Genomic DNA, 13731 nt, shown 5'->3' on the forward strand with positions numbered 1-13731 from the left:
AGAGAAGGGGGAACAGGCTCCCCCACTGAACAGAGAACCCAAAGTGGGGCTCGATCCCAGGACCCTGAGATCATGACCTGAGCTGAAGGCAGAGGCTTAACCCACTGAGCCACCTATGCGCCCTTAGCAGTCTTCATTTTAGGATTGTTTTAGGATGGATTTAGATGATGGTATTTGTAAAATTCTTCTAACTATGCCTAGTATGTATTTGTTGCTGTGCATTTTAATACAATAAATATGTTTTTGTTGGTACTTCTTATTCCACCTCTTCTAGTCAGAATGTTAATTCATATTTTTATTTTACTTTGAATGGACACGTCTCACTTTCATTTTAGGTTTTTAGTGAATAGATCCTCTGTTAAAGAGTAAAGTTTTTCAAGCTCTCAGCTTATCTGTCAATGTGGGAAGTCCTAGAGAGACTCCTTAAACTTCCTGGAGAAGGAAAAAAAAAACTGTGTCTGTGCTACGCCTTTTTCTATTGATGGTTCATTTTGGAAAACAAATGCCATTGGAAATAGACCTTTGCTTATGTTTAAAACCCTTTGCTTGTTTTCTCATGGACTGTTCTGGATATTTGAAAGCTAATCATGATAATCAGTTTCATGGATTATTAACACCTTCTTATGTGTTTATAGTCTTCTTGATAACTCTGAATTTTCAGGTTTATCCAGAAAATGTTTCATGTGTAAGATCAAAAGCCTCTTTTCATGTATTAAGAGAATTTATATCACTTATTGTTCTCTTAAGAAAAATTTGCTTCTGCTAGAGCTGACAGGTCTCTATGGGAACTCCTAAAATATTTGATCAGCAGGGCTTCCAGAGATCATGTAGACTAGGAGTAGAAATGCAAGAATAATACTGGGAGAGAAAAATGGAGGACAACATACATTAATACAGTTATGGTAACTTCTAGTTCTGCAGACATGTAAATATTTAACAACATACCAGTGCCTTACTAGGCATATAGTTAGCTTTCCTAGAGCAAATAAATCCCATTACTTTTTCTGATCTACTCAATCTTTTTGCCTTGAGGCTGTATTGTAACTCATCATACTGAACAGATGAATGTCTGTTCAGTTTTTGTTATGGCTGTTCTCAACTTACATTTAATTTTCATCCACACTATGGTTTTGGGAGGTATGGTGATCTTCTCTGTCTGAAGCTTCCTGAAAATGAAATCTCATAGTTGTGTGCAGCAAGTTGCAAATGGGTTTTCATTTGTTATTTGGTTGGTTTGTTCAAGGGATTTTTGTTTGTTGTATTATTGGCCTGAAAATCTGAGGTTTCAACCAGATGATTCTTTCCAGAAACATGATTGTATATAACTTGAAAAAGAATTCTTTAAAATCTTAAAACCTTGAATCTTGATGAGACTATTACATATTTTTTTTAATAGTCAAACACATGTCTGGAGGAAGAATCTATAAAGTCTTTTATTTTTTCAACTGAAATGAGAAGGACTGAATTATCAAGCATGAAATTGCCATCTGTGCTTCCCTTCCCCGCCCTCCACATTTTAAATAATTTTTTAGCAGACCAGGTGAAATCAGAAATTTGTTTTAGAAAGGATGATGTCATTGTACAACTGGATGTATATATTTATTCAGCTACTTGGGTCAGCAACTTGTCAGTATAAAAATACAAATGAGATAAAATTTTCTCTCCCCCTTTGCTCTTCTTTACTCTAGTCTCGTACTTAATGATAAATGCCACTGGTTTTGTAAGCTTTGGGCATATGCCAGGCACAATGCTGAGTGCTTTATGTTCATGATTTCTCTCTTAGACCTTTCAAGAACCTATTTAGGTGGATACAATAGTGTAATTATTCCCACATCATAGTTGAAGGCACTGGAACTTGGAGAGATTAAATAACTTATCAGATACCAAGCAGTTGGGGTCTTTGTTTGGGTGTCTATCTCATCTCATTAGACTACTCTTTAGCCCAAGAATGTATGCTGACTTTTCTCATACTTAGTCCTTTGTCTGTGATGTTTCTCTGCCTAGAGTGTCCTTCTTCCACCTCTGCCCACTGAAAATCAACACATCCTTCAAAGCCCAATTGAAAGCTGTCTTTTCTCTCTGAACTCATGTTGGCCTCATCAGAATTAAATATCTCCTCTCTCGTGCCCTCTCCTATAAAACACATTTATATTTTAACTTTAAATGTCTTAAGACCCTTGTGATATTCACAAATCAAATCTTGTAGCATAATTATTGCTGTACAGTCTGCCGTCTCCACTAGGATGTGAGGTACCTGAAGAGAAGGACTGACTATTTTTTTGCTGCAGATTCCTTGAGAGCAAATACCATGTTTGAGTCATTTATATAGTTATTTATATTTATGTATATCCTGTTTTAGAGAGAATTCAAAGAGGATCTAAGAATACAGAAGACCTAAATAGATGGTCTAAGAAAGAAATAAGGGCAGGGACATAAAGTAGAGCCAGAAAAAGGGGTTTAACAATGCTTACCATATGATCTACATATACATTTATTTTGAAAATAAGCTTTCTAGCAGCTTGCATATTCTTTTTTGTATTCTTACTGCCAAATGCAGGGTCAGGGATAGAGGGGGATCAAAGAATTCCTATGGGTTTGAATACCTTCCTGCCAGATGTTGGGGAGGGTGGTTAGTGGAGGAAAGAATGGGACTTGAAGTTAGACCACTTTTTAAAAGATAGCATTAATGAGATATTGATATGCAGTAAACTGCACATATTTAAGGTGTACAATTCAATAAATTTCAACATGTAGAGACACTTGTGGAACCATTGCCAAAAATGAGATAATGAAAATAATCATCACTCCCCAATGTTACCTCCTATTCCTTTGTAACCCTTTTTTTCCACCTTTGCTGCCACACCTACTCAGGCAACCACATTCCTCTCCCTGTGGGTTCATTTGTTTTTGCTTAGAAGTTGTATAAATGGAATCACAGAGTATGTATGTATTTTATTTGGGTTTTTTCACTCATAGTTATTTTGTGAGTCATCCATATTGCAGTGTGCACTAGTATTCATTATTTTTTATTACTGAGTACTATTACCCTGTTTGGATATGCCACACTTTATGGCGGCATATCCTGTTGCCTAGTCTACATATGCCTAAAACAGGCATATCCTACCTGTTGATGGGTATTTGGTTGCTTTAGGTTTTGACTATTACATATAAAGGGGCTACAGTGAACCTTTAGGTGCAAGTGTCAGTATGGACAGATGCTTCCATTTTTCTTGGGTAAATTCTTTTAAAAAATATTTTTTTATTTTTTTAAGATTTTATTTATTTATTTGACAGAGAGAAATCACAAGAAATCACAAGGCAGAGAGGCAGGCAGAGAGAGGGGGAAGCAGGCTCCCTGCTGAGCAGAGAGCCCGAAGTGGGGCTCGATCCCAGGACCCTGAGATCATGGCCTGAGCTGAAGGCAGAGGCTTAACCCACTGAGTCCCCAGGCGCCCCTCTTGGGTAAATTTTTAAAGGAGAAATGGCTAGATTACATAGTAGGTATGTGTTTAACTTTTAAAGAAACTGTTAAACTGTGTTCCAAAGCAGTTGTGATGTTTTACATTTCCATCAGAAATGAATGAGAGTTTTAGTTCCTCTGTTTCTTTGCCAAAACCTGGTATGATCAATTTTTAAAAAAATTTTAGCTGCACTAATAAATGTGTAACAGTACTTCTTTGTGGTATATTTCCCTAATGACTAAATGATATTGAACATGTTTTTATGTGCTTGCTTTCCATCATATATCTTCCATGGCAAAGTGTCTGTTTGTATATTTTTCCATAATTTCCACACTCTCATTGGATTTTTTTCTTGTTACTCAGTTTTGAGAATTCTTCATATATTCTGGAGAGAAGTCCGTTAACAGATATATGATTTGCGAATATTTATCACAGTCTGTGGCTTTTCTTTTCATTCCTTTAATATAGGGTCTTTTGAAGACACTGTGAAGATTTTAATTTTGATGAAGTTCAGTTTATGAATTTGTTCTTTCATGGATTGTGCTTTTATTGTTGTAGCTAATAAATTTTTGCCTAATCTGAGGTTGTAACAGTTTTTAATCTGTTTTCCTTCTAGAAATTTTATAATTCTAGGTTTTGCATTTAAGTCTGTGAACCATTTAGAGGTAGTTTATTATTATTACTATTTTTTATTATGTTCAATTAGCCAACATACAGGACATCATTCGTCTTTGAGATAGTTTTTGCAAATGGTGTGAGATATGGATTGGAATTTTGTTGTTGTTGTTGTTGTTGTTTGTTTTTAGGTTTGTTTCTGTATGTGGTTGTTCAGTTGTTCCAGCATTGTTTTTTGAAAAGACTTTCCTATTTCTACAAAATTGCATTTGTATCTTGTTAAAAACCAGTTCTCCATATATATGTGTATCTATATTTGAACACTGTATTCTGTTTCATTGATCTAGTTGTTTATCTTTTATGCCAGTAGTACACTATTTTGATTGCTGTGGATTTATAAGGAGCCTTGAATTCAGGTAGTGTTGGTCCTCTAAATTGGTTCTTGTTCTTTTAAAAAATTATTATTAAATAATTATTATTATGTTCAATTAGCCAACATATTATTAGTTATTATTATTACTAACATATCGTTAGTTTTTGATGTAGTGTTGAACAGTTCATTAGTTGTGTACAACACCCAGTGCTCATCACCACGTGTGCCCTTCTTAATACCCATCAGCCAGTTAAATTTGTTCTTTTTCAAAGGTATTTGGGCTATTATAGGTCCTTTTCATTTTTAAGTGAATTTAGAATCAGTTCGTCATTTTCTTTCTTTTTTTATTATTAATTTATTTATTTTTAGCATAACAGTATTCATTATTTTTTCACTACACCCAGTGCTCCATGCAATCCGTGCCCTCTATAATACCCACCACCTGGTACCCCAACCTCCCACCCCCCGCCACTTCAAACCCCTCGGATTGTTTTTCAGAGTCCATAGTCGTCATTTTCTATAATGAAAAACTGCCAGGATTTTGAGTGAGAATTCATTATATTTGAAGATACTTTGGGTAGAGATGATACCTAAGCAATATTGAGTCTTTTTTTTTTTTTAAAGATTTTATTTATTTATTTGACAGATAGAGATCACAAGTAGGCAGAGAGGCAGGCACAGAGAGAGAGGAGGAAGCAGGCTCCCTGCTGAGCAGAGAGCCCGATGCGGGACTCGATCCCAAGACCCTGAGATCATGACCTGAGCCGAAGGCAGCGGCTTAACCCACTGAGCCACCCAGGTGCCCCAATATTGAGTCTTTGATCATGAGTTATATATACATATATATGTATATGTATAATATATATGTATATAATATGTATTATACATATACATATATATGTATATATATAGATCTTCTCTCAACAGTATTTTAACATTTTTAGCATACACAACTTTCACATGTTTTGTCAGATATATTTCTCATTATTTCATTGCCTTTGATTCTTTTGTAAATGATATTATTTTAAAATTTCAATTTCTGATTTTTCATCACTAATATGTAAAAATACAATTGATTTTTGTATTTTGATCTTGTTTCCAAAGACTTTCCTAAGCAGTTATAAGTTCTATAGTTTTTTTTGTATGTGTAAATTTCATCAGATTTTTTGCATATTCGTTTGTGAATCATGCCTTGCCAATACAATTTCACTTATTTTTTTATATCTTTTGTACCTTGTCTGATTGCACCAGCTAGAAACCCAGTACAATATTGCATAAGAGTGGTAATAGTAGATAGCACATCTTTTTCCTGATTTTGGGGGGCAAGTTTTCAACCTTTCACTAATAAGTCTAATGTTAGTTGCGGGGTTTTTAATAGATGTTTTTTTCCAAGTTGAGGGAGCTCTCTTCTTTTTCTAATTTGCAGAGTTTTATCAGAAATGGATATGGGATTTTGTCAAATGCTTTGTATGTCTAGTGAGATGATCATAGGATTTCTATTTTTTAGATTGTTAGCATGGTGAATTTGATTGGTTTGTAAATGTTAAACCTACTTCACATTCCTGATAAAAACACTGTTTTGTCATAATGTATTATTCTTTTTATACACTATTGACTGAAAGTTAACTAAAATTTTGTTTCTAATTTTTGCATCTGTGTCAGTGAAGGATATTGGTCTGGTAGTTTCTTTCTTTCTTTCTTTTTCTTTTTTGTAATCGCTTTGCCAGGATTTGATATCAGCATGATGATGGTGTTAAGAATGAAATGGAACATACTCTTCTCTTTTGAATTTCCTAGAAAAATTTGTATAGAATTGGTATTATTTCTTTCTTAGGTGTTCAGTAGAATTCACCAGTCAACCTATCTAGTTCTGGAGGATTCTTTGTGGGAAAGTTTTTATGAGACTGAGTTCTACTGAGTGTGCTACAGGGCATCTTGGGAAAGTTTTTAACTAAAAATTCAACTTAACAGATAAAAGATAATCCAGATTACTCACTTGTTAAGTGAGCTTTGATAATTTGTGTCTTTTAAGAAATTTATCTGTTTCATCTAACTGGTCAAATTTATTGGCATAAAGTTATCCATCGTATTTTGTTTTTATTTTTTTAATATTTGTGGAATCTGTAATTATGTCATCTCTCTTATTTCTGATACTCATTGTTTTTTAGTTTTTGTTATCAGTCTGGACTGATGTTTTTCTGTTTTATTTCCTTTTTTTAAAAGAATGAGATTTTCTTTTTTTTATCCCCAATGTTGTTTGCATTGATTGCTGCTCTTTATTGTTATAGCACCCTTAGTTCTACTAAGTTGGGGTTTAATTTTCTCTTCTTTTTCTAGTTTTTTTAACTTGGAAGTTGAGGTCATTGATTTCAGATCTTTCTTTTTTAAATATAGGCGTGAATGCTATGCATTTCTCCTTATGTAGTACTTCAGTGGTATCTCATAGATTTTTATAAAATTTCTTTTTAGTGTTCCAAAATTCATTGTTTATGCAGCACACCCAGTGCTCCATGCAATACACGCTCTCCTTAATACCCACCACCAGGCCCTCCCCAACCCCCAAAACCCTCCCCTCCAAAACCCTCAGTTTGTTTCTGAGAGTCCACAGTCTCTCATGGTTTGTCTTCCCCTCTGATTTCTCCCAACTCACTTCTCTTCTCCATCTCCCAGTGTCCTCCGTCTTATTCTTTATGTTCCACAAGTAAGTGAAACCACATGATAATTGGCTCTCTCTGCTTGACTTACTTCATTCAGCATAATCTCCTCCAGTCCCGTCCATTTTGATACAAAAGTTAGGTATTCATCCTTTCTGATGGAGGCATAATACTCCATAGTATATATGGACCATATATTCTTTATCCATTCGTCTTTTGAAGGGCATCTTGGCTTTTTCCAGAATTTGGTGATTGTGGCCATTGCTGCTATGAACATTGGGGTACAGATGGCCCTTCTTTTCACTACATCTGTATCTGTGGGGTCAATACCCAATAGTGCAATTGCAGGGTCATAGGGAGGCTCTATTTTTAATTTTTTAAGGAATCTCCACACTGTTTTCCAAAGTGGCTGCCCCAACTTGCATTCCCACCAACAGTGTAAGAGGGTTCCCCTTTCTCCACATCCTCTCCAACACATGTTGTTTCCTGTTCTGTTAATTTTGGCCATTCTGACTGGTATCTCATAAATTTTAACATGTTTTCCTTTCAATTTCATTCAGTTCAAATGCTTTCTACTTTTCCTTTTGATTTCTTCCTGGGTCCATATGTTATTTAAAAGTGAGCTGGTTAGATTTCAATTATTTGGGAAAATTTTTAGATACCTTTCTGTTACTGATTTCTAATTTAATTCATTTTGCTCAGAAAATGAAATTTGCTTGAATTGAGTGCTGTCAAATTTATTGAGACTTATTTTATGACCTAGAATATCGTCTATCTTGGAAAATAATCTGTGTGCATTCTAAAAGAATGTAAGTGGTAATTGTTGGGTGGAGTAGTTTGATCAAGTTGACTGCTCGTGTTCAAATCTTTTGTTTCAATATTGACTTCTATTAATGCCGTATATTAGGAGAGGATTTTGAAGTCTCTGATTATCATTAGAGAATTATCTATTTATCTTTTCAATTTTTGCTTCATTTATTTTGAGCTGTGTTAATAGATTTAGGATTATTTTGTCTTTTTGGTAAGTTGACCCCTTTATATTATGAAGTGACCTCCTTTATTGCTGTTAATATTCTCTGCTCTGAAATTTTCTGTCAGACAAAGCCATTCTTATATTGTATTAGCATTAGTATATCTTTTGGCATCTTTTTTCACTTTTACTTTATCTTTTACTTTACCCATTTCAGGTAGGTTTTTGATTATTTTGATTATCTACCTAAAAATCTTTTTAATGAGGATTTTGGACCATTTATAGTTAATGTGATTACTGATATAGTTAGGTTTAAGTCTATCAACTTGCTATTCATTTTATATTTGTCTCATCTATATATAGTTATCCTTTTCAATTTTCTTGTTTTTTTGGTTTCTTAGAAAATTTTTTTAAAGAAAGTTTCTTTTTACTTTCCTTTCTAGGCCTTTTAACTCTATTTTCTTACTTTGCTTTAATGTTCATAATGTATGTCTTCAATATATTGCAGGTTACCTCCAACTGATATTATACCATTTTACATATAGTTTAAGAACATTAAAATAGTATATTTCCATCTCCTCCAATTTTGTGTTATTTTGTCATGTATTTTTATCTTTCTATATATTATAAACCTAGCACTAGCTTGTTATTTTTATTTGAACAGTCAATTCTTTTTTAAAGCATTAAAATAATAAGAAAAACAACATGTTTCCTGATGTAGTTACATTTCTTTTTTTTTTTTTTAAGATTTTATTTATTTATTTGATAGACAGAGATTACAAGTAGTCAGAGAGGCAGGCAGGGAGAGAGGAGGAAGCAGGCTTCCTGCTGAGCAGAGAGCCTGATGTGGGGCTCAATCCCAGGACCCTGAGACCATGACCTGAGCCTAAGGCAGAGGCTTTAACCCACTGAGCCACCCAGGCATCCCGTAGTTACATTTCTAATGTTCTTGATTCCTTTGTAGGAATATAGGAATATATTCCTTTAGAGATCTAGATTTCCCTCTGTTCTAATTTCCTTCTTCTTAAAAGACTACCTTTTACAGTTCTTGTAGTTTTGGTCTGCTAGTGATAATGTCTTTTAGCTTTAATATTTCTGGAAGAGTCTTGACTTGTGTTCATTTTTTTTCTTTTTCAAACCTCCTCTCATTCACCCATCTATGTGTCTATGTATCTGCCTATCTATCTAAAATTTCTTTATGTAAGCAATCTCTGTATCTGACATGGGCTTGAACTCATGACTGTGAGATCAAGAGCCACATGCTCTACTGACTGAGCCAGGCAGGTGTTCTATATTATTTATTTTGAAAACTTTAATTCCAATATAGTTAACATACAGTGTTATGTTAGTTTCAGGTGTACAATACAGTGATTCAGCAATTCTGCATATTACACAGTGCTCATCAAGATATGTGTACTCTTTTTTTTTTTTTTGGAAGTTGTAAAATTCTTTTTTTTTTCAATTTATTTATTTTCAGAAAAACAGTATTCATTATTTTTTCACCACACCCAGTGCTCCATGCAATCCGTGCCCTCTATAATACCCACCACCTGGTACCCCAACCTCCCACACCCCCGCCACTTCAAACCCCTCGGATTGTTTTTCAGAGTCCATAGTCTCTCATGATTCACCTCCCCTTCCAATTTACCCCAACTCCCTTCTCCTCTCTAACACCCCTTGTCCTCCATGATATTTGTTATGCTCCACAAATAAGTGAGACCATATGATAGTTGACTCTCTCTGCTTGACTTATTTCACTCAGCATAATCTCTTCCAGTCCGGTCCATGTTGCTACAAAAGTTGGGTATTCATCCTTTCTGATGGAGGCATAATACTCCATAGTATATATGGACCATATATTCTTTATCCATTCGTCTTTTGAAGGGCATCTTGGCTTTTTCCAGAATTTGGTGATTGTGGCCATTGCTGCTATGAACATTGGGGTACAGATGGCCCTTCTTTTCACTACATCTGTATCTGTGGGGTCAATACCCAATAGTGCAATTGCAGGGTCATAGGGAGGCTCTATTTTTAATTTTTTAAGGAATCTCCACACTGTTTTCCAAAGTGGCTGCCCCAACTTGCATTCCCACCAACAGTGTAAGAGGGTTCCCCTTTCTCCACATCCTCTCCAACACATGTTGTTTCCTGTTCTGTTAATTTTGGCCATTCTGACTGGTATCTCATAAATTTTAACATGTTTTCCTTTCAATTTCATTCAGTTCAAATGCTTTCTACTTTTCCTTTTGATTTCTTCCTGGGTCCATATGTTATTTAAAAGTGAGCTGGTTAGATTTCAATTATTTGGGAAAATTTTTAGATACCTTTCTGTTACTGATTTCTAATTTAATTCATTTTGCTCAGAAAATGAAATTTGCTTGAATTGAGTGCTGTCAAATTTATTGAGACTTATTTTATGACCTAGAATATCGTCTATCTTGGAAAATAATCTGTGTGCATTCTAAAAGAATGTAAGTGGTAATTGTTGGGTGGAGTAGTTTGATCAAGTTGACTGCTCGTGTTCAAATCTTTTGTTTCAATATTGACTTCTATTAATGCCGTATATTAGGAGAGGATTTTGAAGTCTCTGATTATCATTAGAGAATTATCTATTTATCTTTTCAATTTTTGCTTCATTTATTTTGAGCTGTGTTAATAGATTTAGGATTATTTTGTCTTTTTGGTAAGTTGACCCCTTTATATTATGAAGTGACCTCCTTTATTGCTGTTAATATTCTCTGCTCTGAAATTTTCTGTCAGACAAAGCCATTCTTATATTGTATTAGCATTAGTATATCTTTTGGCATCTTTTTTCACTTTTACTTTATCTTTTACTTTACCCATTTCAGGTAGGTTTTTGATTATTTTGATTATCTACCTAAAAATCTTTTTAATGAGGATTTTGGACCATTTATAGTTAATGTGATTACTGATATAGTTAGGTTTAAGTCTATCAACTTGCTATTCATTTTATATTTGTCTCATCTATATATAGTTATCCTTTTCAATTTTCTTGTTTTTTTGGTTTCTTAGAAAATTTTTTTAAAGAAAGTTTCTTTTTACTTTCCTTTCTAGGCCTTTTAACTCTATTTTCTTACTTTGCTTTAATGTTCATAATGTATGTCTTCAATATATTGCAGGTTACCTCCAACTGATATTATACCATTTTACATATAGTTTAAGAACATTAAAATAGTATATTTCCATCTCCTCCAATTTTGTGTTATTTTGTCATGTATTTTTATCTTTCTATATATTATAAACCTAGCACTAGCTTGTTATTTTTATTTGAACAGTCAATTCTTTTTTAAAGCATTAAAATAATAAGAAAAACAACATGTTTCCTGATGTAGTTACATTTCTTTTTTTTTTTTTTAAGATTTTATTTATTTATTTGATAGACAGAGATTACAAGTAGTCAGAGAGGCAGGCAGGGAGAGAGGAGGAAGCAGGCTTCCTGCTGAGCAGAGAGCCTGATGTGGGGCTCAATCCCAGGACCCTGAGACCATGACCTGAGCCTAAGGCAGAGGCTTTAACCCACTGAGCCACCCAGGCATCCCGTAGTTACATTTCTAATGTTCTTGATTCCTTTGTAGGAATATAGGAATATATTCCTTTAGAGATCTAGATTTCCCTCTGTTCTAATTTCCTTCTTCTTAAAAGACTACCTTTTACAGTTCTTGTAGTTTTGGTCTGCTAGTGATAATGTCTTTTAGCTTTAATATTTCTGGAAGAGTCTTGACTTGTGTTCATTTTTTTTCTTTTTCAAACCTCCTCTCATTCACCCATCTATGTGTCTATGTATCTGCCTATCTATCTAAAATTTCTTTATGTAAGCAATCTCTGTATCTGACATGGGCTTGAACTCATGACTGTGAGATCAAGAGCCACATGCTCTACTGACTGAGCCAGGCAGGTGTTCTATATTATTTATTTTGAAAACTTTAATTCCAATATAGTTAACATACAGTGTTATGTTAGTTTCAGGTGTACAATACAGTGATTCAGCAATTCTGCATATTACACAGTGCTCATCAAGATATGTGTACTCTTTTTTTTTTTTTTGGAAGTTGTAAAATTCTTTTTTTTTTCAATTTATTTATTTTCAGAAAAACAGTATTCATTATTTTTTCACCACACCCAGTGCTCCATGCAATCCGTGCCCTCTATAATACCCACCACCTGGTACCCCAACCTCCCACACCCCCGCCACTTCAAACCCCTCGGATTGTTTTTCAGAGTCCATAGTCTCTCATGATTCACCTCCCCTTCCAATTTACCCCAACTCCCTTCTCCTCTCTAACACCCCTTGTCCTCCATGATATTTGTTATGCTCCACAAATAAGTGAGACCATATGATAGTTGACTCTCTCTGCTTGACTTATTTCACTCAGCATAATCTCTTCCAGTCCGGTCCATGTTGCTACAAAAGTTGGGTATTCATCCTTTCTGATGGAGGCATAATACTCCATAGTGTATATGGACCACATCTTCCTTATCCATTCGTCCGTTGAAGGGCATCTTGGTTCTTTCCATAGTTTGGTGACCGTGGCCATTGCTGCTCTAAACATTGGGGTACAGATGGCCCTTCTTTTCACGACATTTGTATCTTGGGGGTAAATAACCAGGAGTGCAATTGCAGGGTCATAGGGAAGTTCTATTTTTAATTTCTTGAGGAATCTCCACACTGTTCTCCAAAAAGGCTGCACCAACTTGCATTCCCACCAACAGTGGAAGAGGGTTCACCTTTCTCCACATCCTCTCCAACATATGTTGTTTCCTGTTTTGTTAATTTTGGCCATTTTAACTGGTGTAAGGTGATATCTCAATGTAGTTTTAATTTGAATCTCCCTGAGGGCTAGTGATGATGAACATTTTTTCATGTGTCTGATAGCCATTTGTATGTCTTGATTGGAGAAGTGTCTGTTCATATCTTCTCCCCTTTTTTTGATATGTTTGCCTGTTTCGTGTGTGTTGAGTTTGAGGAGTTCATTATAGATCCTGGATATCAACCTTTTGTCTGTACTGTCATTTGCAAATATCTTCTCCCATTCCGTGGGTTGCCTCTTTGTTTTCTTGATTGTTTCCTTTGCTGTGCAGAAGCTTTTGATTTTGATGAAGTCCCAAAAGTTTATTTTTGCTTTTGTTTCCTTTGCCTTTGGAGACATATCTTGAAAGAAGTTCCTGTGGCTGATATCGAAGAGATTACTGCCTATGTTCTCCTCTAGGATTCTGATTCCATTTTTGATGGCTGCATAGTATTCCATTATATATATATATATATATATACACACACACACACACACACACACACACACACACACCCTACATATTTTTTTTTTTAAGATTTTATGTATTTATTTGACAGAGAGAAATCACAAGTAGATGGAGAGGCAGGCAGAGAGAGAGAGGGAAACAGGCTCCCCGCTGAGCAGAGAGCCTGATGCGGGACTCGATCCCAGGACCCTGAGATCATGACCTGAGCCGAAGGCAGCGGCTTAACCCACTGAGCCACCCAGGAGCCCCCACACACCACATCTTCTTTATCCATTCTTCTGTTGATGGACATTTAGGCTGTTTCCATAGTTTGAGTATTGTGGAGATTGCTGCTATAAACACTGAGGTGCAGGTGCCCCTTCAGATGACTACATTTGTATC

The sequence above is a fragment of the Neovison vison genome, chromosome 1 (assembly GCF_020171115.1).
Source record: "Neovison vison isolate M4711 chromosome 1, ASM_NN_V1, whole genome shotgun sequence".
Classification (NCBI taxonomy): Eukaryota; Metazoa; Chordata; class Mammalia; order Carnivora; family Mustelidae; genus Neogale; species Neogale vison.